A 26,323-nucleotide genomic window follows, 5' to 3' on the forward strand; every position below is an offset into this window, starting at 1 on the left:
TTAGAAAGGGCAACAAAATACCCACAGGAGCAAATATGGAGACAAAGTGCAGAGCAGAGTCTGAAGGAAAGACCATTCAAAGACTGTCCCACTTGGGGATTCATCCCACATACAGTCACCAAACTCTGACACTATTGTGGATGCTAAGAAATTCTTGCTGAAAGGAGCCTGATATAGCTGTCTCCTGAGAGGCCCTGCCACAACATTACAAATACAGAGGCAGATGCTCACGACTGAGGACAGAGTCCCCAATGGAGGAGTTAGAGAAAGCACTGAAGGAGCTGAAGAAGTTTGCAACACCATAGGAAGAACAACAGTATCAACCAACCAGACCTCCCAGACCTCCCAGGAACTAAGCCACCAAACAAGGAGTATACATGGCTCCAGCTGCATGGCATCCAGGTAGCAGAGGATGGTCTTGTCAGGCATCAATGGGAGGAGAGGTCGTTGGTCCTATGAATGCTCAATAGATGCCCCAGTGTAGGGGATTCAATGTGAGGAGCCGCCCTCACATTTGCCATTATAAGATGGCCCTGACAGCTGTGTTCTAAGTGGTAAACATAATCTGCACACGTGCAGGGGCAGTTTTCCCGCCATGTGTTCTGCCTTTCCCGTGATGACAACTGGGCCGATGGGCTGCAGCCAATCAGGGAGTAACACGTCCTAGGTGGAGGATAATTCTCCTTAAAAGGGACGGGGTTCTGGCACTCCCTCTCTTCGTCTCTTGCTCTCTTGCTCTTGCTCCTGAAGATGTAAGCAATAAAGCTTTTGCCGCAGAAGATTCTGGTTTGCTGCGTCTTTCCTGGCCGGTCATGAGAACGCGTGTAAGAGTTGGTGCCGGAAACCCGGGAAGAAAAACTCGGGACGGGAGTTAACCATCACCGGCGCAAGGAAGATTCCTCATTCCGGAACCAGAACTGCGGGTCACGGTAATGAAGGTTCCCGTAAAACAGACTGTTGAGAAGGATTCAACTGCGTGAATTCAGAACTCTTCAGCTGGGGAACAGGGTACCCGTAAGTATAGCTTTACAAGGTAAGTCTGATCTTGAACTTTCTAACTAAATTCAAGACAGTCTATCAGAAGTAAAGTGGGAAATAGCTTTACAAGGTAAGTCTGGTCTTGAACTTTCTAACGAAATTCAAGACAGTCTATCAGAAGTAAAGTGGGAAATAGCTTTACAAGGTATGTTTGGCCTTGAACTTTGTCTAGTGTTAGAAGCCCTTTTGTTCCTTTTCACATGTCAACAAGTGGTTAAGGCAGGGCGAATTCTAGACGAAATTAAAGTCAATCTATCAGAAGTAAAGCGGGGAGAGAGAGTAGGAGCAAAGAGAAAATATGGTACACAAACTAAGTATACAGGCCTTTCCAAGGGTCTTGAACCCGAGGAAAAGTTAAGGTCAGGTAGGAATACCTGGAGAGAGATTAGAAGGAAAAGAGGGAAAAGGGAAAAGAAGAAAGATCAATTAGCGGAGGTCTCTAGGAGAAGGAGCCTGTGCTCATCGCTGGATGGGCTCGGGGAGCCAGCTTTTGGTAGCTCTGAATCAGATGATGAATTCTCCTCTGAAGAAACAGACTGGGAGGAAGAAGCAGCTCATTATGAGGGAAAAGGGTACCAGCCAGATAAAATGCGAGCTAATCGGTCAAGGAAAAAGCCAAAAGTGGCTGGCAAAGGCCAGCTTGCTGCTTGGCCTCCTGGCAGTCGGTTTCAAGGTCATAGTGCACCTGCGCCCTATGCAGAGCCCTCGCCCTGTGTAGTGCATCAGCCCTGTGTAGTGCATCAGCCCTGCGCAGAGAGGCAATGGACAGAGAGGCAATGCGCAGACTCGTTCATTCCAAAGGAGGAACAAAGGAAAATACAACAGGCATTTCCGGTCTTTGAAGGAGCCGAGGGTGGGCGTGTCCACGCTCCGGTAGAATATGTGCAAATTAAAGAGCTTGCCGAGTCGGTCCGTAAATATGGAATCAATGCTAATTTTACCTTGGTGCAGTTAGACAGGCTTGCCGGCATGGCACTAACTCCTGCCGACTGGCAAATGATTGCAAAAGCCGCTCTCCCTAGTATGGGCAAATATATGGAATGGAGAGCTCTGTGGCAAGAGGCTGCACACGCGCAGGCCCGAGCAAACGCTGCTGCTTTAACTCCAGAGCAGAGAGATTGGACTTTTGACTTGTTAACGGGTCAGGGAGCTTATTCTGCTGATCAAACAAACTACCATTGGGGAGCTTATGCCCAAATTTCCTCCACGGCTATTAGGGCCTGGAAGGCGCTCTCCCGAGCAGGTGAAGCCACTGGACTAACAAAGATCGTCCAGGGACCTCAGGAGTCATTCTCAGATTTTGTGGCCAGAATGACAGAGGCAGCAGAGCGTATTTTTGGAGATTCAGAGCAAGCCGCACCTCTGGTAGAACAACTCATTTATGAGCAAGCCACACAGGAATGCCGAGCGGCCATAGCCCCAAGAAAGAACAAAGGCTTACAAGACTGGCTCAGGGTTTGTCGGGAGCTTGGGGGACCTCTCACCAATGCAGGCTTAGCGGCCGCCATCCTCCAATCCCAGAACCGCTCCGTAGGCAGAAATGATCAGAGGACATGTTTTAACTGCGGAAAGCCTGGGCATCTTAAGAAAGATTGCAGAGCTCCAGATAAAAAGCGGGGAACTCTCACTCTTTGCTCTAAGTGTGGCAAGGGTTATCATAGAGCCGACCAGTGTCGCTCTGTGAGGGATATGAAGGGCAGACTCCTTCCCCCACCTCATAGTCAATCAGCTGATGTGCCAAAAAACGGGTCATCGGGCCCTCGGTCCCAGGGCCCTCAAAGATATGGGAACCGGTTTGTCAGGACCCAGGAAGCAGTCAGAGAGGCGACCCAGGAAGACCCACAAGGGTGGACCTGCGTGCCGCCTCCGACTTCCTATTAATGCCTCAAATGAGTATTCAGCCGGTGCCAGTGGAGCCTATACCATCCTTGCCCCCGGGAACCATGGGCCTTATTCTCGGCCGGGGTTCACTCACCTTGCAGGGCTTAGTAGTCCACCCTGGAGTTATGGATTGTCAACATTCCCCTGAAATACAGGTCCTGTGCTCAAGCCCTAAGGGCGTTTTTTCTATTAGTAAAGGAGATAGGATAGCTCAGCTGCTGCTCCTCCCTGATAATACCAGGGAGAAATCTGCAGGACCTGAGATAAAGAAAATGGGCTCCTCAGGAAATGATTCTGCCTATTTGGTTGTATCTTTGAATGATAGACCTAAGCTCCGCCTTAAGATCAACGGAAAAGAGTTTGAAGGCATCCTTGATACCGGAGCAGATAAAAGTATAATCTCTACACATTGGTGGCCCAAAGCATGGCCCACCACAGAGTCATCTCATTCATTACAGGGCCTAGGATATCAATCATGTCCCACTATAAGCTCCGTTGCCTTGACGTGGGAATCCTCTGAAGGGCAGCAAGGGAAATTCATACCTTATGTGCTCCCACTCCCCGTTAACCTCTGGGGAAGGGATATTATGCAGCATTTGGGACTTATTTTGTCTAATGAGAATGCCCCATTGAGAGGGTATTCAGCTAAAGCAAAAAATATCATGGCAAAGATGGGTTATAAAGAAGGAAAAGGGTTAGGACGTCAAGAGCAAGGAAGGACAGAGCTCATATCACCTAATATCTAATGATTGGGCAGTTTTAGTTACCTCCTTTTCAGGACAAATAGATAACCATTATCCAAAACATCCAATTTTACAGTTTGCCCAAAATCAATCTGTTGTGTTTCCACAAATAACGGTAAGAAACCCACTTAAAAATGGGATTGTGGTATATACTGATGGATCAAAAACTGGCATAGGTGCCTATGTGGCTAATGGTAAAGTGGTATCCAAACAATATAATGAAAATTCACCTCAAGTGGTAGAATGTTTAGTGATTTTAGAAGTTTTAAAAACCTTTTTAAAACCCCTTAATATTGTGTCAGATTCCTGTTATGTGGTTAATGCAGTAAATCTTTTAGAAGTGGCTGGGATGTGAACAAAAGTTTCCAGGATTATGCGTTACTTCCATTCAGTATGAGAAATTTACTAGGGCAGCTAATTTGTTAAAAAGTCTTTCTCAGTATATGTTACAGAATTGGATGGCTGAATTTGAACAGACCCTTCAGGAATTGAGAATTGCCATCATTCAGGTCAACTCCACGCGCTTGGACCTGTTCCTGACCAAAGGATTACCCAATTGGATCTCCTCAGCATTTTCCTTCTTTAAAGAATGGGTGGGGGTGAGATTATTTGGAGATACACTTCGCTGTGGATTAGTGTTGCTTCTTTGGTTGGTCTGTAAGCTTAAGGTCCAAACTAGGAGAGACAAGGTGGTTATTGCCCAGGCGCTTGCAGGACTAGAACATGGTGCTTCCCCTGATATATAGTTATCTATGCTTAAGCAATAGGTCGCTGGCCACTCAGCTCTTAAACCCCACGAGGCTAGTCTCATTGCACGGGATAGAGTGAGTGTGCTTCAGCAGCCCGAGAGAGTTGCACGGCTAAGCACTGCAGTAGAAGGGCTCTGCGGCATATATGAGCCTATTCTAGGGAGACATGTCATCTTTCAAGAAGGTTGAGTGTTCAAGTGTCCTTCCCCCCAGGAAAAACAACACGGGACCAGACCAGGACCCCTCTGGGTGATGAGCCTGGGAGGAGGTTATGTGTACGGCTCCTTTACCTGCACACTGGGGATTTGACCTCTATCTCCACTCTCATTAATATGGGTGGCCTATTGCTCTTATTAAAAGAAAAGGGGGATCTGTGAGGAGCCGCCCTCACATTTGCCATTATAAGATGGCCCTGACAGCTGTGTTCTAAGTGGTAAACATAATCTGCACACGTGCAGGGGCAGTTTTCCCGCCATGTGTTCTGCCTTTCCCGTGATGACAACTGGGCCGATGGGCTGCAGCCAATCAGGGAGTAACACGTCCTAGGTGGAGGATAATTCTCCTTAAAAGGGACGGGGTTCTGGCACTCCCTCTCTTCGTCTCTTGCTCTCTTGCTCTTGCTCCTGAAGATGTAAGCAATAAAGCTTTTGCCGCAGAAGATTCTGGTTTGCTGCGTCTTTCCTGGCCGGTCGTGAGAACGCGTGTAAGAATTCAAGGTCATGGAAGTGGGAATGGATGGGTGAGTGAGTGGAAGAACACCCTCATAGAAGCGGTGAGGGGGGGATGGGTTAGGGAGTTTCGGGGAGGGGGGGAACCAGGAAAGGAGATAACACTTGAGATGTAAATAAAGAAAATATCCCATATATATGTGTATATATGTATATATATATATATATATATATATATATATATACACACACACACACACACACTGATATATCATATTAATATTATATATTGGTATGTATTGATATTGATATTAGAAAATATCCCAGATATATTAGATAGGTAGATACATACATACATACATACATACATACATACATAGATTTTAGAAGCTATAAGAAATTTGCAATTTCTGATATTGCTTGTGATGCATGGCCTACTGCCACTGGCATTACATGGAAGTCTTTTGGCCGGTCTCTTGTTGATTTATTTGTTTATGAGGACACTGGTCATGTTGGAGTAGGGATGTACATATGCAAAGACTCAGTTTCTAAATAAGATCAGAGGTTGATATTGTCCACCCCTATTCCTCTCCACACTGTCTTTTGACCACTCATGAACTGCCTAGACTAGCTGGCCAAGTCAGCCCTGGTTTCCTGCCTCTCTCTGGCCCCAAAAACCGGAGATAGAAACCTGTGAAACTTTGCCTGGCTTTTGCATGAGTGCCAAAGATACAAACTTGGGTTCTCATTCTTGTGCAGCAGAAGCCTTACTGAATGAGCCATTTTCTAATCCTAGGTTTACGTTTTCAGACTATATAATTTTAGAATAAGAAATTAAATAGGGATCCATTTGTAAAACACTTACACTAGGCTGTTGCCAATACAAATGTTTCATTTTAAAGGAAATTTTCTTTCAAAAATTGTTTCTACTTATTAAAATTATTTTGGGCATAAAATGTACTGTTTTATTTACGTGTGAGTCCTACACCTGAATTTCATTTTATTAGAATTCTACATTTCATCATTTTTAAATGTAGCATTTTATATCTTACATTTGTTTTCAAATGTACATAAATCACTATCTTTATGCATTTTTCTTTCAGCTATTTATTATTAAAATCACTGATGAAAAACTCTTCAACATTTATTTTATACATGTGAACCATATTCTATTTATCTAGAGTTATATTCAACAACTTAAGGCCAGGTTTATGTTGTTAAATGACACAGTTTAAGTACCATTTACTATCTGATTCAGAGTACTACATTTCTTATTGATTCTCTGCAACTATCTATGCCATGAAAGAAAGCTTCATAAACAAGTCAAAAGTTAAACCTGCCACATTAGCATTGTCTGGCTTAAGCAGATGTGCTGCAAGGAGTCATATTTCTGTTACATGTCCACCTTAGAAGAACATCATGAACAGTTTTTCAGAATGGATCCTAATGATGTAATATATGTTATACACCAAGGAGAGATTTATTTTAGTAAAATTACACATGATTAAGTTTTTCTCCACTCAAAATCATTCATCGTTGCATAAAGGTATAACATATATGCTCTGTCATATAGTTGCTTTAGATTTTGTCAGATGTTTATACCTATTTTAATAAGGAAGGTAGGTCTTTGATTTTCTTTTCTTAACCCGAGTCAGTTTTAATTTAAAGTCTTAAATATATACATGGATAGGTACAAGTAGAAAAAAAATATTCACATTATTTTTTTTAATCTCATTGCCTTTGTTAATTTTCTTTTTCTTTTTGATAGTCATTAATTTTGTTAGTTCTGTGCCAAGAACCTTTAGTTTAGTTCTGTTTGCCACATCCTATTTTCTAAGTTTTTCTTTGAATTCCATAACAGTTTTGACCAGAGTACTTTGCAAAGACATCTGAAATGTCAGAACCTCCACTATGTTTTATTCTCACAGATTTCTTGTTATCACTTCATCTATGAGACACTTGGGCATGTTCTTGGATGTTAAAAGAGGAGGTGAGAGCTCCTCCTTTAAAAACAAGTAACTAGAAATTTTTTACAGGGCAACTGGGAAAATTTAATACCATGGTGCTATCATGGGTTAAGGGCCTCTTGAATAATTACGGTGATGATCATAGTCTTAAATCAGAAATAACATCTGAGTGTTTTTCTTATGGCGATACCATAAGAAAATATGGAATTGGTGTTTCAGTGATTCAGTGATTGTGGCAGCCATGAATACACGTCCATAAAAGCTTAAGAAAAAGTATAATAATTCATCTACAGATAACTTTGTTTTATTTATTTCAAATGTTCTATGTGACCTATTTTAAACAATTAATTCTTCACATGTGCTTCCAAATCCATTTTAATATTTATATACTTATTCCTTAGGATTAATGAGGTAATGTCTAAAGAGAAGAGCACACTCTTTGGTAAATATAAAAGGTCAGACTCTAAATCATGGTAGGACTTACATTCATGTTGAGAAACTAGAAATAGAATGGTGTCTCTTCTATTTCAGAGGGCAAGAGGTACCAAGATACACTGTGGCATTACAAGCCCTATGATGACAATTGTTTTGGGAGTAAAAGAGGATTAAAACGCCTCTACTAAGAAAGAACAGAAGCAGAAAATCCCAACGTAAAAGAGATTTGAAGGAACACTAGTTATGCTCTAGTCTTGGTACATTTTCTTCCTTGTACCTGGATACAGTACCTGCCTCTCATCTCTGCTTGTGTTAACTTGACTCTTCACCTGGCTTCTCCTTATATCATCCATCCTACCTGTGAAAGTGCTGTTGCACTAAATCATTTAACCTTTAATCCTCTGTATCCCTCATTAAAAATCTCATGCAAGAACTATGGCCTTACATACTATGTGCCATTAATGTCTACTTTACTTCTGCAGTTTGGTCAGATCTCCTAGGTGCTAAATAGCCTTGCCTGTCAAGTACCTATGATGATACTTACTGGATGCCTGCCATGAGTTTCATTATTTTTCATTGTATTGATTACCTTTTCAAAATAAAGCATAATAAAATAAAACCAAAACTATTATATTGAAGTTGGATAAGGCAAACCAGCTCAAGGAAAAGAGGTCAAGAGAAGATATAAGAGTCAGATATTCACTTGTTCTCACACTCAGGAATTCCATGAAACAATAAACCAGAAGCCATAATGTAAATGCAGAGTACCTGCTGCAGACACATACAGGACCTTTGCACAGGGCTGCAGTCTCTGTGAGTTCACATGAGCTTTGCTCATGCTGATTTAGAAAGTGTCTTAGTTTAGGGTTACTATTGCAACAAGGAAACACCATGACCAAACACAAGTTGGGAAGGAAAGTTTTTATTTGGGTTATACTTCCATATAACTGTTCATCATTTAAGGAAGTAAGGAAAAAAAAAAAACAAAACAAAAATAAACTGTCCAGGAACCTGGAGGCAGGGGCTGAGGCTGAGGCCATCGAGGAGTGCTGCTTAATGGCAATCTCAGCCTGCTTTTTTTGTAGAACCCAGGACCACCATCCCAGGGATGACACTACCCACAATGAACTTGGCCTTCTACTATTGATCAATAACTAAGAAAATGCCATTACACTTGATGCCCTGTCTTTCCATTGTAGGTTGACTGTACATGTTCCCTCTCTGGTACTTTCCCTCCCTGGCACCCCACCCCCCAACCTCTTAGGGTGCATATTTCCACTCACTGTGCTGGCCCTCAGAGTTTCTCTCCTGCAACTCCCCAGCTGCCTTGCCTTTCCTGATCATGTTCCCCGTTTCCCCTCTGCTTCCTTCTTCCACCCAGGTCACTCCCTCCCTCTGCCTCCCATGATTGTGATTATTTTTTTTCTCCCTCCCAAGTGGGATTGAAGCATCCTTAATTGGGACCCTCTGCTTGTTGACATTCCTGAATTCTATGGATTGTATCCTAGATATTCTTGTACTTTTTTTGTCTAATATCCACTTATTAGTGAGTAAATATCATGCATGTCTTTTTGGGTCTGAGTTACCTCACTCAGGATGATATTTTCTAGTTCCATTCATTTGCTTGCAAAACTCATGATGGTCTCATACTTAATAGCTGAATAGTATTCCATTCTGTAAATGAACAACATTTTCTGTGTCCACTCTTCATTTGTGGGACATCTGGGTTGTTTCCTGCTTCTATTACAAATGAAGCTGCTATGAACATAGTGGAGCATGTGTCGCTGTAGTATGGTAGGGTATCTTTTGTGTATATACCCAAGAGTGGTATAGCTGGATTTTCAGGTAGATCTATTTCTGATTTTCTGAGATGGTCTGAGGCCCCCTCCACATATGTAGCAGAAGACCACTGGGTCTGGCCTCAGTGGGAGAAATGCATCTAACCCCTGAGAAACATGAGGCCCCAAGGAGTAGGGAGGCCTGGTGGTGGTGCAGAACATCTTATTGGAGACAGAGGAGAGGAGAAATGGGATGAGGAACTGTGGGGGGGGCGGGGCACTGGGAGGGTGATATGGCTGGACTGTGTAAAAAGAAAAATAAAAGTAATAAAAAATCAATTTAAAAAAGAATATGTCATTAAAGCTGAATCTTATGGAGGCATTTTCTCAATTGAGACTTCTTCCTCTCTGCTGAACCTAGCTTGTGTCAAATTGATACAAAACCAACAACTTGATGGCCTTGTTTTCTTGGTGTCATCCATCCTCTGGCTCTTAGACTCTTTCTGCTCTCCTTTGCCTTGGAACTTCCTGAGTTCTGAGGGGAAGAATTTGATGGAGATATCCCATTTAAGGCTGAGTTTTTCATGGCCTCTCATACATTAGATTTGGATGTAGGCCTTCAAATGTTCTTATCTGCTGCACTCATGATGATTGAACAAGGTTCTGATCTATGAATGTAGCAAAATATTGTTAGAAGTCATTTTACCATTACACCATTACATTTTTCTCTCTCTTACCAGCATTATTTGGGTTTAACCTAGGTCGCTGAACTATATGGTCTCTGTTTCTTGGTCACTAAAGCAGTGTCAGGTATGGGTATCTTGTGGAGTGAGCCTTAAGTCAAGTCAGTTTTTAGTTGGTTATTCCTACAAGCTTTGAGCCACAATTGACATTGCATATCTTGCAGGTAGTACACCAGATTTGATAAAGGGTTTATGGCTGGCTTGGTGTTTATGTTTTCTTTTGATAACATGGAGAATACCTTCCTGTACCAAAGATGCTGGAACACAGGTCTGAAGGTTCTATGTAGGTATTAGCTCAACATCTCCATGTTCAATGAGCTGTGTAGGTGTTGTCTTCAGCAACAGGGTCTGCTGTCAGTTTGTGAAAAGCTACCTATAGTCTTGGAAATAGCCTCAGTTATTTGGGGATTGCCATGGGGCCCCTCTTCCAAACAAATGAGTTTTCATTTTAGCATTTCTAAAATTAACCTAGCTCCAATTCTTGTGAATCTTTGCATATTTTTACATTTAGTTATATGGCGAACACTTTTTTAAAAAGTTTTGATCAAGCCAAAGAGATTGAGGTCATCTTGGTTACTTCTCTCTTCTTACACCATCAGCTACTGTGGCTGAGTTGTTTTTGAGTTATACCTGGAGTCTAAACAACTTCTTACTGCCACCAGCTTTACATTCCTGGATTGTTATGAAAACTTCTAACTAGATCTCTGCTGTCAGTTTTACCTTTTCTGGAAGGCCTCAAATAGTGTTGGCAGAACACAGCTTATACTGAACATTTCTAGCTACAAATGATTTGATATTTCATAATTAACATCTATAAACCATAAAGTCTCTGACACGGAAATCAGGTATTTATATACTTTAGATCTTGTTTTTACTGATTTGGCGGGAATGCTAAGGGCAGGCATGCTTGTTAGTTAAGGAACATACTGTTTCCTAGAGATATTTTCCTAACCCACAAGACTACTCTGACTCTCAGAAGAATCTCCTATACTTTCCTTCTCAACTATTAGGTTGAGAATAAGGTTAAAATACTACACAAAGGCTTAAGGAGTCCTGGGTCTTCCAAGTGAAAGAATAAAAATATCATGGAAAAGCTAAGCAATGCTGATAAGACCAGAGAAAATGAAATCACAAACAGTATGTGACAGGGTTTGGAGGAGAACATGAAGAACATTAGATAGAAAACAGTTTAGTGATATGGAAGCAGCCTTTCTGAAAGTAGGCGTGACCAGCAGTTAGAGAGCAATAACAAATTTCAAATCTAGTTATCTTTTTATGTCTTGCTCAAAATTTGCTATGTTTCTATGAATATTAAAATATGAAATATTTGGCTGGTGAGATGGCTAAGTGGAACTAGACTTTGTTGTGAAAACAGGTAGAATATAGTTCAATTGCAAGAATCCACTTAAAGTTGGACATAGTAATGTATGTGTGCAGTCTGTGTGTGGACTTCAAGAAAAGGGAGAAAACAGAAGAATTCCGAAAAGTTTCAAGTACCAGTTATCTTACCATGCAGAAAGGAAAAGCACAAGATAGTCTGTTTCAAAGAAGATAGAGGCCAAAGGAAGAGACCTTAGTTGTGCTTTGACTTCCAGACTTGCAACATTGCATGCATATGGCTATGCTCATAAATATGAATATATATCCACTAATACAAAAGGAAAAATATAATTTTTCTACTTGAAAAATCAAGGAGTTTTTCTATTATCCTAAATTTTTTGTTTTGAGCTTCTAGAAAATTGTGACAATAAGAAATTATTTTGTAATTTGAAAACAAGTGTATGCACAAGTAGAATAAAAACCTGATGAAGTTAAAATGAAAAATAAAAGGCTAGCAACTATTCTAGAAGTAAATGAAATAGTAATATACAAATGAGCTACTTTGTGTACAAGCATGAATTTTATTTTATTTTTTTTATTTATTTATTTTTTTTTTTAATTTTTATTTTATTTTATTTTTTTTCCATTTTTTATTAGGTATTTAGCTCATTTACATTTCCAATGCTATACCAAAAGTCCCCCTTACCCACCCACCCCCACTCCCCTACCCACCCACTCCCCCCCTTTGGCCCTGGCGTTCCCCTGTACCGGGGCACACAAAGTCTGCGTGTCCAATGGGCCTCTCTTTCCAGTGATGGCCGACTAGGCCATCTTTTGATACATATGCAGCTAGAGTCAAGAGCTCAGGGGTACTGGTTAGTTCATAATGTTGTTCCACCTATAGGGTTGAAGATCCCTTTAGCTCCTTGGATACTTTCTTTAGCTCCTCCATTGGGAGCCCTGTGATCCATCCATTAGCTGACTGTGAGCATCCACTTCTGTGTTTGCTAGGCCCCGGCATAGTCTCACAAGAGACAGCTACATCTGGGTCCTTTCAGTAAAATCTTGCTAGTGTATGCAATGGTGTCAGCATTTGGAAGCTGATTATGGGGTGGATCCCTGGATATGGCAGTCTCTACATGGTCCATCCTTTCATCTCAGCTCCATACTTTGTTTCTGTAACTCCTTCCATGGGTGTTTTGTTCCCACTTCTAAGGAGGGGCATAGTGTCCACACTTCAGTCTTCATTTTTCTTGAGTTTCATGTGTTTAGGAAATTGTATCTTATATCGTGAGTATCCTAGGTTTTGGGCTAGTATCCACTTATCAGTGAGTACATATTGTGTGAGTTCCTTTGTGATTGTGTTACCTCACTCAGGATGATGCTCTCCAGGTCCATCCATTTGGCTAGGAATTTCATAAATTCATTCTTTTTAATAGCTGAGTAGTACTCCATTGTGTAGATGTACCACATTTTCTGTATCCATTCCTCTGTTGAGGGGCATCTGGGTTCTTTCCAGTTTCTGGCTATTATAAATAAGGCTGCTATGAACATAGTGGAGCATGTGTCCTTCTTCCCAGTTGGGGCTTCTTCTGGATATATGCCCAGGAGAGGTATTGCTGGATCCTCCTGTAGTACTATGTCCAATTTTCTGAGGAACCGCCAGACTGATTTCCAGAGTGGTTGTACAAGCCTGCAATCCCACCAACAATGGAGGAGTGTTCCTCTTTCTCCACATCCTCGCCAGCATCTGCTGTCACCTGAATTTTTGATCTTAGCCATTCTCACTGGTGTGAGGTGGAATCTCAGGGTTGTTTTGATTTGCATTTCCCTGATGATTAAGGATGTTGAACATTTTTTCAGGTGCTTCTCTGCCATTCGGTATTCCTCAGGTGAGAATTCTTTGTTCAGTTCTGAGCCCCATTTTTTAAGGGGGTTATTTGATTTTCTGAGGTCCACCTTCTTGAGTTCTTTATATATGTTGGATATTAGTCCCCTATCTGATTTAGGATAGGTAAAGATCCTTTCCCAGTCTGTTGGTGGTCTTTTTGTCTTATAGACAGTGTCTTTTGCCTTGCAGAAACTTTGGAGTTTCATTAGGTCCCATTTGTCAATTCTCGATCTTACAGTACAAGCCATTGCTGTTCTGTTCAGGAATTTTTCCCCTGTGCCCATATCTTCAAGGCTTTTCCCCACTTTCTCCTCTATAAGTTTCAGTGTCTCTGGTTTTATGTGAAGTTCCTTGATCCACTTAGATTTGACCTTAGTACAAGGAGATAAGTATGGATCGATTCGCATTCTTCTACATGATAACAACCAGTTGTGCCAGCACCAATTGTTGAAAATGCTGTCTTTCTTCCACTGGATGGTTTTGGCTCCCTTGTCGAAGATCAAGTGACCATAGGTGTGTGGGTTCATTTCTGGGTCTTCAATTCTATTCCATTGGTCCACTTGTCTGTCTCTATACCAGTACCATGCAGTTTTTATCACAATTGCTCTGTAGTAAAGCTTTAGGTCAGGCATGGTGATTCCACCAGAGGTTCTTTTATCCTTGAGAAGGGTTTTTGCTATCCTCGGTTTTTTGTTATTCCAGATGAATTTGCAAATTGCTCCTTCTAATTCGTTGAAGAATTGAGTTGGAATTTTAATGGGGATTGCATTGAATCTGTAGATTGCTTTTGGCAAGATAGCCATTTTTACAATGTTGGTCCTGCCAATCCATGAGCATGGGAGATCTTTCCATCTTCTGAGATCTTCTTTAATTTCTTTCTTCAGGGACTTGAAGTTTTTATCATACAGATCTTTCACTTCCTTCATTAGAGTCACGCCGAGATATTTTATATTATTTGTGGCTATTGAGAAGGGTGTTGTTTCCCTAATTTCTTTCTCAGCCTGTTTATTCTTTGTGTAGAGAAAGGCCATTGACTTGTTTGAGTTAATTTTATATCCAGCTACTTCACTGAAGCTGTTTATCAGGTTTAGGAGTTCTCTGTTGGAATTTTTAGGGTCACTTATATATACTATCATATCATCTGCAAAAAGTGATATTTTGACTTCCTCTTTTCCAATTTGTATCCCCTTGATCTCCTTTTGTTGTCGAATTGCTCTGGCTAATACTTCAAGTACTATATTGAATAGGTAGGGAGAAAGTGGGCAGCCTTGTCTAGTCCCTGATTTTAGTGGGATTGCTTCCAGCTTCTCTCCATTTACTTTGATGTTGGCTACTGGTTTGCTGTAGATTGCTTTTATCATGTTTAGGTATTGGCCTTGAATTCCTGATCTTTCCAGAACTTTTATCATGAATGGGTGTTGGATCTTGTCAAATGCTTTTTCTGCATCTAACGAGATGATCATGTCGTTTTTGTCTTTGAGTTTGTTTATATAATGGATTACATTGATGGATTTTCGTATATTAAACCATCCCTGCATCCCTGGAATAAAACCTACTTGGTCAGGATGGATGATTGCTTTAATGTGTTCTTGGATTCGGTTAGCGAGAATTTTATTAAGAATTTTTGCATCAATGTTCATAAGAGAAATTGGTCTGAAGTTCTCTATCTTTGTTGGATCTTTCTGTGGTTTAGGTATCAGAGTAATAGTGGCTTCATAAAATGAGTTGGGTAGAATACCTTCTACTTCTATCTTGTGAAAAAGTTTGTGCAGAACTGGAGTTAGATCTTCTTTGAAGGTCTGATAGAACTCTGCACTAAACCCGTCTGGTCCTGGGCTTTTTTTGGCTGGGAGACTATTAATAACTGCTTCTATTTCTTTAGGGGATATGGGACTGTTTAGAAGGTCAACTTGATCCTGATTCAACTTTGGTACCTGGTATCTGTCCAGAAATTTGTCCATTTCGTCCAGGTTTTCCAGTTTTGTTGAGTATAGCCTTTTGTAGAAGGATCTGATGGTGTTTTGGATTTCTTCAGGATCTGTTGTTATGTCTCCCTTTTCATTTCTGATTTTGTTAATTAGGATTTTGTCCCTGTGCCCTTTAGTGAGTCTAGCTAAGGGTTTATCTATCTTGTTGATTTTCTCAAAGAACCAACTCCTCGTTTGGTTAATTCTTTGAATAGTTCTTCTTGTTTCCACTTGGTTGATTTCACCCCTGAGTTTGATTATTTCCTGCCGTCTACTCCTCTTGGGTGAATTTGCTTCCTTTTTTTCTAGAGCTTTTAGATGTGTTGTCAAGCTGCTAGTATGTGCTCTCTCCCGTTTTTTTCTTGAAGGCACTCATAGCTATGAGTTTCCCTCTTAGAAATGCTTTCATTGTGTCCCAAAGGTTTGGGTACGTTGTGGCTTCATTTTCATTAAACTCTAAAAAGTCTTTAATTTCTTTCTTTATTCCTTCCTTGACCAAGGTATCATTGAGAAGAGTGTTGTTCAGTTTCCATGTGAATGTTGGCTTTCTGTTATTTATTTTGTTATTGAAGATCAGCCTTAGTGCATGGTGATCTGATAGGATACATGGGACAATTTCAATATTTTTGAATCTGTTGAGGCCTGATTTGTGACCTATTATGTGGTCAATTTTGGAGAAGGTACCATGAGGTGCTGAGAAGAAGGTATATCCTTTTGTTTTAGGATAAAATGTTCTGTAGATATCTGTCAGATCCATTTGTTTCATCACTTCTGTTAGTTTCAGTGTGTCCCTGTTTAGTTTCTGTTTCCATGATCTGTCCATTGGTGAAAGTGGTGTGTTGAAGTCTCCCACTATTATTGTGTGAGGTGCAATGTGTGCTTTGAGCTTTACTAAAGTTTCTTTAGTGAATGTGGCTGCTCTTGTATTTGGAGCATAGATATTCAGAATTGAGAGTTCCTCTTGGAGGATTTTACCTTTGATGAGAATGAAGTGTCCCTCCTTGTCTTTTTTGATGACTTTGGGTTGGAAGTCAATCTTATCAGATATTAGGATGGCTACTCCTGCTTGTTTCTTCATACCATTTGCTTGGAAAATTGTTTTCCAGCCTTTCATTCTGAGGTAGTGTCTATCTTTTTCTCTGAGATGAGTTTCCTGTAAGCAGCAAAATGTTGGGTCTTGTTTGTGTAGCCAGTTTGTTAGTCTATGTCTTTTTATTGGCGAGTTGAGACCATTGATGTTAAGAGATATTAAGGAAAAGTAATTGTTGCTTCCTGTTATTTTAGTTGTTAAAGGTGGCATTCTGTTCTTGTGGCTGTCTTCTTTTAGGTTTGTTGAGGGATTACCTTCTTGTTTTTTCTAGGGCGTTGTTCCCGTTCTTGTATTGGTTTTTTTCTGTTATTATCCTTTGAAGGGCTGGATTCGTGGAGAGATAATGCGTGAATTTGGTTTTGTCGTGGAATACTTTGGTTTCTCCCTCTATGATAATTGAGAGTTTGGCTGGGTATAGTAGCCTGGGCTGCAGTTTGTGTTCTCTTAGTGTCTGTATAACATCTGTCCAGGCTCTTCTGGCTTTCATAGTCTCTGGTGAAAAATCTGGTGTAATTCTGATAGGCTTGCCTTTATATGTTACTTGACCTTTTTCCCTTACTGCTTTTAGTATTCTATCTTTATTTAGTGCATTTGATGTTCTGATTATTATGTGTCGGGAGGAATTTCTTTTCTGGTCCAGTCTATTTGGAGTTCTGTAGGCTTCTTGTATGTTCATATGCATCTCATTCTTTAGATTTGGGAAGTTTTCTTCAATAATTTTGTTGAAGATGTTTGCTGGACCTTTGAGTTGAAAATCTTCATTCTCATCCACTCCTATTATCCGTAGGTTTGGTCTTCTTATTGTGTCCTGGATTTCCTGGATATTTTGAGTTAGGATCTTTTTGCATTTTCCATTTTCTTTGATTGTTGTGCCAATGTTCTCTATGGAATCTTCTGCACCTGAGATTCTCTCTTCCATCTCTTGTATTCTGTTGCTGATGCTCAAATCTATGGTTCCAGATTTCTTTCCTAGGGTTTCTATCTCTAGTGTTGCCTCGCTTTGAGTTTTCTTTATTGTGTCTACTTCCCTTTTTAGGTCTAGTATGGTTTTGTTCATTTCCATCACCTGTTTGTATGTTTTTTCCTCTTTTTCTGTAAGGACTTCTACCTGTTTGATTGTGTTTTCCTGTTTTTCTTTAAGGACTTGTAACTCTTTAGCAGTGTTCTCCTGTATTTCTTTAAGTGATTTATTAAAGTCCTTCTTGATGTCCTCTACCATCATCATGAGATATGCTTTTAAATCTAGGTCTAGGTTCTCAGGTGTGTTGGGGTTCCCTGGACTGGGCGAAGTGGGTGTGCTGGGTTCTGGTGATGGTGAGTGGTCTTGGTTCCTGTTAGTAAGATTCCTCCGTTTACCTTTCGCCATCTGGTAATCTCTGGAGTTAGTAGTTATAGTTGACTCTGTTTAGAGATTGTTCTTCTGGTGATTCTGTTACCGTCTATCAGCAGACCTGGGAGACAGATTCTCTCCTCTGAGTTTCAGTGCTCAGAGCACTCTCTGCTGGCAAGCTCTCTTACAGGGAAGGTGCGCAGATATCTTGTATTTGGACCTCCTCCTGGCCGAAGAAGAAGGCCCAAAACAGGACCTTTCTCAGACACTGTGTTGCTTTGGCAGTTCCCAGGTGGTACAGACTCTCACCTAAGCAGACTAAATTCCTAAGTTCCTTGGAGTCCCGGGACCAAGATGGCGACCGCTGCTGCTGTGGCTTAGGCCGCCTCCCCAGCCGGGTGGGCACCTGTCCTCCGGTCCGGAAGGTGGCCGGCTGTCCCCGGCCCACACAGGGTGCTGCCTCAGCGCCTCTGTGCTTCCGCCTGTTCCAGAAGCTGTCAGGTTCTCTGGCGCACCCTCTCACCTGTTCAGACTAATTTCCTAAGTTCGGCGGGTCCCGGACCAAGATGGCGACCGCTGCTGCTGTGGCTTAGGTCGCCTCCCCAGCCGGGCGGGCACCTGTCCTCCGGTCCGGAAGGTGGCTGGCTGTCCCCGGCCCACACAGGGTGCTGCCTCAGCCCCTCTGTGCTTCTGCCTGTTCCAGAGGCTGTCAGGTTCTCTGGCGCCAAGAAATTATTTTGTAATTTGAAAACAAGTGTATGCACAAGTAGAATAAAAACCTGATGAAGTTAAAATGAAAAATAAAAGGCTAGCAACTATTCTAGAAGTAAATGAAATAGTAATATACAAATGAGCTACTTTGTGTACAAGCATGAATTTTATTTTAGTTAATTTTTCAAGGAGTAAATATTGTCTGTCACAGGAGAAGAAGTGAAAACATAATGACTCAGACTCAAATTTTACTTTATATGAAAGACTTTGCAGCCAATAAAGCTAAACAGGTGGGATATAAATTTCATAATTTTTAAGTTCCTGAACTATAAGTTAATTTGAAATATCATGCTACAAATACATGCTACATGTACTTGTTGTAAAATAACAAAAGTAAACCACTATATCCTAGCTCTTATTTGTGCAAAAGTCAGAATCTTACATTTCTTGAAGCCCAAAGACATCAATAGAATATCACAAAACTTGGAGTCTAGCCATGAATTCACAGCAACCAGAACTCTTATTTTATATTGTATATACAACAAAAGGACAATCCAATGACTTAGAAGCTATTGCTTGTGATGAAGGATAACTCTCTCATTTTCTTCCCTAACAGTTTTTCAGTATCTCAGCAGGACTTTTTAAGAGGACAAACACCTAAGTGGAACTTTGTCAGGTTCTGGTCTACTAATAACTGATGCAAGCTAAAGAGTCTGCAAAGCTAGTGCACTGTAATGCCACTTATTGAAGTTTATGAGTAGAATGTAGACAAGAGTTTCATTCAAGCTTATGAACTGTGGGACTAAAATTATTTATTGAGGACATTTTACTGGTAGATGCTAAGAAATATGGAGAAAGACTCAGAGAGGAAAAGCCTGAACAAAAACCTTCCTGGCTGCTACACAACCATGAAGCCACTGTTTATTTCTGTTATTATTTAATGCTCAATTATCTAAAACACATAAATGAGAACTAAGGTTCTGATGCACTCTTCCACTGTGACATGGACTATGAATTTGAAAATGACTAAGTTTAAAATTATGTTGTAAGCATGTGGCTGTATTATGGAGTTTCCTTGTAATTATTTTAAGTTTTTCTTTCTCTATTGACTTTTGGTTGTGGATGACAAAGCATTTCACAAATCAGAATTAAGCCCTTAGAGAAATAGTATTTACTGTAGGAATTAAAAATCCAAATGTTGCCTTATTACTAGTGCTTTTGTTGTTGTATGTATAAATGACTCCCAAACAAATGTTGATTAGTATACCGAATTCTCAAAAGCAAATGGTAGATATAAATCCGGAAAGAAACCAGTGGACAGAAATGTGGTTGCTCTGTCAACATAAATAAGCCCTCAGGACATTCTTTCTATGCTGGATCCTATAAGAGTTGAGGAATTAATACACTGGCCTCAGAGCTGGTTCTGCTCTCAGAATATCAAATAAGATGACGACTGGCCAATCCCTTTCATTACTCTTGTTCGATCTTGCAAGTAGTGAAAATTAAATAGATGCTTTCAATCACCTCTTGTTTTTCTAAGGTGTTGGGGTTTCAATCTTTTTTATTTGCTTTTAGAATTTATCTAATCAAAACAAAGGTAGTTTAGAAAAACAACCTTTGTTTCAGTTCCCAAACAGAAGAAATTATGATTGAGTGCTAATAGAATCCAAGTAAAGTAGGCATATGGAAAAGTATCATTTCTACATTTAAAATAGTAGTTATGGAGCTGGAGACATGTTTTACTTCTCTATCAGAGGACTCGGCTTTAGATTCTGTTATCCACACCAGGCAGCTCACAAACACCTGGAACTTCAACTTCAAGGAATCCAATGATCCTTCTGACCTCCATGGGCATCTAAGATCCATGTGTGTAGATACTTGAACATAAATAAAAAGAAATGAATGCAGAGAGTAAATACCGGCTGCTCCTGACCCACAAAGATGGTCCAAGGGCAGATTTAACCAACTACTGAAAATAACTTGAAAATAAATACACAGAAAAGTGAACTTTAAATAGTGGACATTGAATGAGAAAGGACTGTTGTCTCCAGGAGCTGGGAAGCAAATGAGATAAACCCTATAGTTTTCACAGATAGCTCTCAGGAGGAGTTTCTAGAGCATGGCATGGAGTAGAAGAATCTTGGCAAAATTGAAGTGTCTTTCTCAGTAGAGGTAATTAAGTTTGAAGCCTGGAAAGAAGAAAGCTGCTGGGATTCTCAGGCTCAGTACCAGAAAAGAGAGCTACACAGAGGGACCTCTCAATATATACAGAAGGTCTCTTTACAATTTTCATTTAAAGATGGATCAGCCCAAATATGTGAAAGTGAAAAAAATAATATCTCAAATGAGAGAGTGAAGGAGACATCTCTGTAAAATGCTTGCTGTATAAGTATGAAGATCTGAGTTAGGATTCTTGTGCCAATATAAAAACACAAGCATGCTTTTATAATCCCATTTTGGAGGAGGTAAAGACAGAATCTCTGAGGCTTATGGGGTAGATAGTCTATCAAAATTAGTGAGAGGGTTCAGAAAGATAAATGATGATAACCTTTGACCTGCACCAGCACACATTCACATGTGTATCCATGCACACAGGCACACAGGTATATAACACACACATGCACACACACACACACACACACACACACACTAATGAACATAATGATTATAGTAAAGAGTAAATTTGAATAAAGTCCTTTTGGGAACAAAATAAAGGGGGAGCCCTGGGGTCCCTGGGGAAAAGTAGGGGAGGAAAAGGTGCCTAAAGTCCACCAGAGCTCCTGTGCTCTGGGCAGGCAGATGCAGGCAGAGCTGTTGGTCGCTTTTCCACAGGGCCCTGGGTGAGCATGCCTGACCCACACAGAGGGGGTGAAAAAGGGGCAGCCCCTGACCGGGGACTCCCCTGGAGCTACCTTGCTAGCATCCCAAGGTTGAGGGAGAGAGGGAAGAGTGAAGAAGTTCCCAACACTGACCAGAGTGCACAGCGGGCCTTGATGGAGCAGAGCTCTATGGTTTAAGAGCTTTATTATAGAAATGCAGGGGAAAGAGAGAAGGTAGAAAAAAGGAAGAGAGAGAGAGAGAGAGAGAGAGAGAGAGAGAGAGAGAGAGAGAGGGAGAGGGAGAGAGAGAGAGAGAGAGAGGAAGTGGAAAGGCTAGAGAGAAAGAGAGAGAAAGAAGGAGAGAGGAGAGGAAAGAAGAAGACAAAGAGAAAGGAAGGGGAGAGAGAAGTGAGAGGTGAGAGGACAAAGGAATGAGAGAGTGAGGTTGGGCTGAACACCCCTTTTTATGGTCTTCACTGTTGCTAGGTAACTGGGGAGGAGTTTAGCCTGAAGGTCAGAAGCTTAGGTCATTGCTTATGTGACTACTGACCATGCTTCTCTTGTGGGGGTTGTAGGAGGTGGTACCTTAGGCAGGGGCCAGAGTTCTAGGAGCATGAGGGAACACCTACCGTATCCTGTAGGTGAATTATGACCATTGGGATTCAGACCTCAGCTCGACTGGAGACCAGCCTGCAGTTCCCCACAAAGCCCATTCTACCAGAGTAACATAGACATGACTCAGAATATAAAAAAGACCCAGAGGCCTGTGTACTTTCCAGTTCCCACTTGTGCTGGGAGCAGAGCCTCAGCGCTGTACCCAAACCCACACAGCACACATCTCAGTAGCATCTCGAATCCCCACATATTCTGACACATCCAAGCTCACAGGATCATGGGATCACAGGATCACAGGATTGCAAGCTCATTGACACACAGGAAGGACGTGCTCCAGTCAAATATAGGGAGGCCAGATAACACCAGAGATAACCAGATGTGGAGAAAAAAGCATAAGAACATAAGCAACAGAAACCAATTTGACTTGGCAACATCAGAACCCAGTTTTCCCACAACAGGAAGTCCTGAACACCTCAACACACCTATAAAGCAAGACTCAGATCTAAACTCTCATTTCATGAAGATGATAGAGGAATTTAAGAAGGACATAAGTAACATCCTTAAAGAAATACAGGAGAACACAATCAAATAGGTGAAAAAATTGAACAAAACCACCCAGGATTTAAAAATGGAAATAGAATCATTAAAGAAAACTCAACAGAGATAGCCCTGGAGATGGAAAACCTAGGAAAGAGAAGAGAGAGGAGACATAGAACACAACACAATACAAGAAATGGAAGAGAGAATCTCAGTGTCAGAAGATATGATAGAACACATCGACACAACAGTCAAGGAAAATACAAAAAGCAAATGCTTGTATCTCTAAACATTCAAGAAATCTAGGAGACAATGAAAAGACTAAACCTGAGAATAATAGTTGCAGAAGAGAGTGAAGATTCCCAACTCAAATGGCTAGTAAACATCTTCAACAAAATTATAGAAGAAAACTTTCCTAACCTAAAGAAAGAAATGCCCATAAAAATACAAGAAGCCTACAGAATACCAGATGGGACCAGAAAAGAAATTCCTCTTGTCACATAATAATTAAAACACCAATACACAGGAAAAAAAAGAATATTGAAAGCAATAAGGGAAAAAGGTCAAGTAACATATAAATGCAAGCCTACCAGAATTACTCCCGACTTCTCAACAGAGACTATGAAAGCTAGAAGGTCCTGGGCAGATGCCATATAGGCCCTAAGAGAACACAAATGCCAGCCCAGGCTACTATACTCAACAACATTCACAATTACAATAGATGGAGAAACCAAGGTTTTACAAGACAAAACCAAATCTAAAGAATATCTTAGCTGGGTGTGGTGGAACGTGCCTTTAATCCCAGCCCTCAGGAGGCAGAGGCAGGCAGATTTCTGAGTTTGAGGACAGCCTGGTCTACAAAGTGAGTTCCAGGACATCCAGGGCTATACAGAGAAACCCTGTCTCAAAAAAACCAAAAAACAAAAGAAAAAAACAAACAAATACACACACACACACACACACACACACACAAAACGAAACCAAAAAAAAAAATATCTTTCCACAAATCCATTTCTACAGAGGATAATAGAAGGAAACAGCCAACACAAGGAGGGAAACTGCACCCAAGAAAAAGCAAGAAATTAATTTTTTTCACAACAATCCCAAAAGAAGAGGAACATAAAAAAATAATTCTACCTCAAACAACAAAAATAACAGGATCCCACAATCACTGAACCCTACTATCTCTCAACATCAATGGACACAATTCCCCAGTAAAAATACACAAGCTGGAGTAGCCATTCTAATACCCAAAATAGACTTTTAACCAAAAATTATCAAAAAAGAGATGGGGGAAGGACACTACTTTCTTTTTTTTTTTTTTTTGATTTTCTTTCCATTTTTATTAGGTATTTAGCTCATTTACATTTCCAATGCTATACCAAAAGTCCCCCATACCCAACCACCCCGACTCCCCTACCCACCCACTCCCCCCTTTTGGCCCTGGCGTTCCCCTGTACTGGGGCATATAAAGTTTGCGTGTCCAATGGGCCTCTCTTTCCAGTGATGGCCGACTAGGCCATCTTTTGATACATATGCAGCTAGAGTCAAGAGCTCCGGGTACTGGTTAGTTCATAATGTTGTTCCACCTATAGGGTTGCAGATCCCTTTAGCTCCTTGGGTACTTTCTCTAGCTCCTCCATTGGGAGCCCTGTGATCCATCCATTAGCTGACTGTGAGCATCCACTTCTGTGTTTGCTAGGCCCCGGCATAGTCTCACAAGAGACAGCTACATCTGGGTCCTTTTGATAAAATCTTGCTAGTATATGCAATGGTGTCAGCGTTTGGATGCTGATTATGGGGTGGATCCCTGGATATGGCAGTCTCTACATGGTCCATTCTTTCATCTCAGCTCCAAACTTTGTCTTTGTAATTCCTTCCATGGGTGTTTTGTTCCCAATTCTAAGGAGGAGCATAGTGTCCACACTTCAGTCTTCATTCTTCTTGAGTTTCGTATGTTTAGCAAATTGTATCTTATATCTTGGGTATCCTAGGTTTGGGGCTAATATCCACTTATCAGTGAGTACATATTGTGTGAGTTCCTTTGTGAATGTGTTACCTCACTCAGGATGATGCCCTCCAGGTCCATCCATTTGGCTAGGAATTTCATAAATTCATTCTTTTTAATAGCTGAGTTGTACTCCATTGTGTAGATGTACCACATTTTCTGTATCCATTCCTCTGTTGAGGGGCATCTGGGTTCTTTCAAGCTTCTGGCTATTATAAATAAGGCTGCTATGAACATAGTGGAGCATGTGTCCTTCTTACCAGTTGGGGCATCTTCTGTCTTTTGCCTTGCAGAAACTTTGGAGTTTCATTAGGTCCCATTTGTCAATTCTCGATCTTACAGCAAAAGCCATTGCTGTTCTGTTCAGGAATTTTTCCCCTGTGCCCATATCTTCAAGGCTTTTCCCCACTTTCTCCTCTATAAGTTTCAGTGTCTCTGGTTTTATGTGAAGTTCCTTGATCCACTTAGATTTGACCTTAGTACAAGGAGATAAGTATGGATCGATTCGCCTTCTTCTACACGATAACAACCAGTTGTGCCAGCACCAATTGTTGAAAATGCTGTCTTTCTTCCACTGGATGATTTTAGCTCCCTTGTCGAAGATCAAGTGACCATAGGTGTGTGGGTTCATTTCTGGGTGTTCAATTCTATTCCATTGGTCTACTTGTCTGTCTCTATACCACTACCATGCAGTTTTTATCACAATTGCTCTGTAGTAAAGCTTTAGGTCTGGCATGGTGATTCCACCAGAAGTTCTTTTATCCTTGAGAAGACTTTTTGCTATCCTAGGTTTTTTGTTATTCCAGACAAATTTGCAAATTGCTCCTTCCAATTCGTTGAAGAATTGAGTTGGAATTTTGATGGGGATTGCAATGAATCTGTAGATTGCTTTTGGCAAGATAGCCATTTTTACAATGTTGTTCCTGCCAATCCATGAGCATGGGGGATCTTTCCATGTTCTGAGATCTTCTTTAATTTCTTTCTTCAGAGATTTGAAGTTTTTATCATACAGATCTTTCACTTCCTTAGTTAGAGTCACGCCAAGGTATTTTATATTATTTGTGACTATTGAGAAGGGTGTTGTTTCCCTAATTTCTTTCTCAGCCTGTTTATTCTTTGTATATAGAAAGGCCATTGACTTGTTTGAGTTTATTTTATATCCAGCTACTTCACCGAAGCTGTTTATCAGGTTTAGGAGTTCTCTGGTAGAATTTTTAGTGTCACTTATATATACTATCATATCATCTGCAAAAAGTGATATTTTGACTTCCTCTTTTCCAATTTGTATCCCCTTGATCTCCTTTTGTTGGCGAATTGCTCTGGCTAATACTTCAAGTACTATGTTGAAAAGGTAGGGAGAAAGTGGGCAGCCTTGTCTAGTCCCTGATTTTAGTGGGATTGCTTCCAGCTTCTCTCCATTTACTTTGATGTTGGCTACTGGTTTGCTGTAGATTGCTTTTATCATGTTTAGGTATGGGCCTTGAATTCCTGATCTTTCCAAAACTTTTATCATGAATGGGTGTTGGATCTTGTCAAATGCTTTTTCTGCATCTAACGAGATGATCATGTGGTTTTTGTCTTTGAGTTTGTTTATATAATGGATTACATTGATGGATTTTCGTATTTTAAACCATCCCTGCATCCCGGGAATAAAACCTACTTGGTCAGGATGGATGATTGCTTTAATGTGTTCTTGGATTCGGTTAGCGAGAATTTTATTGAGGATTTTTGCATCGATATTCATAAGAGAAATTGGTCTGAAGTTCTCTATCTTTGTTGGGTCTTTCTGTGGTTTAGGTATCAGAGTAATAGTGGCTTCATAAAATGAGTTGGGTAGAGTACCTTCTACTTTTATTTTGTGAAATAGTTTGTGCAGAACTGGAATTAGATCTTCTTTGAAGGTCTGATAGAACTCTGCACTAAACCCGTCTGGTACTGGGCTTTTTTTGGTTGGGAGACTATTAATAACTGCTTCTATTTCTTTAGGTGATATGGGACTGTTTAGATGGTCAACTTGATCCTGATTCAACTTT

This window comes from Mus musculus, chromosome 16 (assembly GCF_000001635.26).
Source record: "Mus musculus strain C57BL/6J chromosome 16, GRCm38.p6 C57BL/6J".
Taxonomy (NCBI): domain Eukaryota; kingdom Metazoa; phylum Chordata; class Mammalia; order Rodentia; family Muridae; genus Mus; species Mus musculus.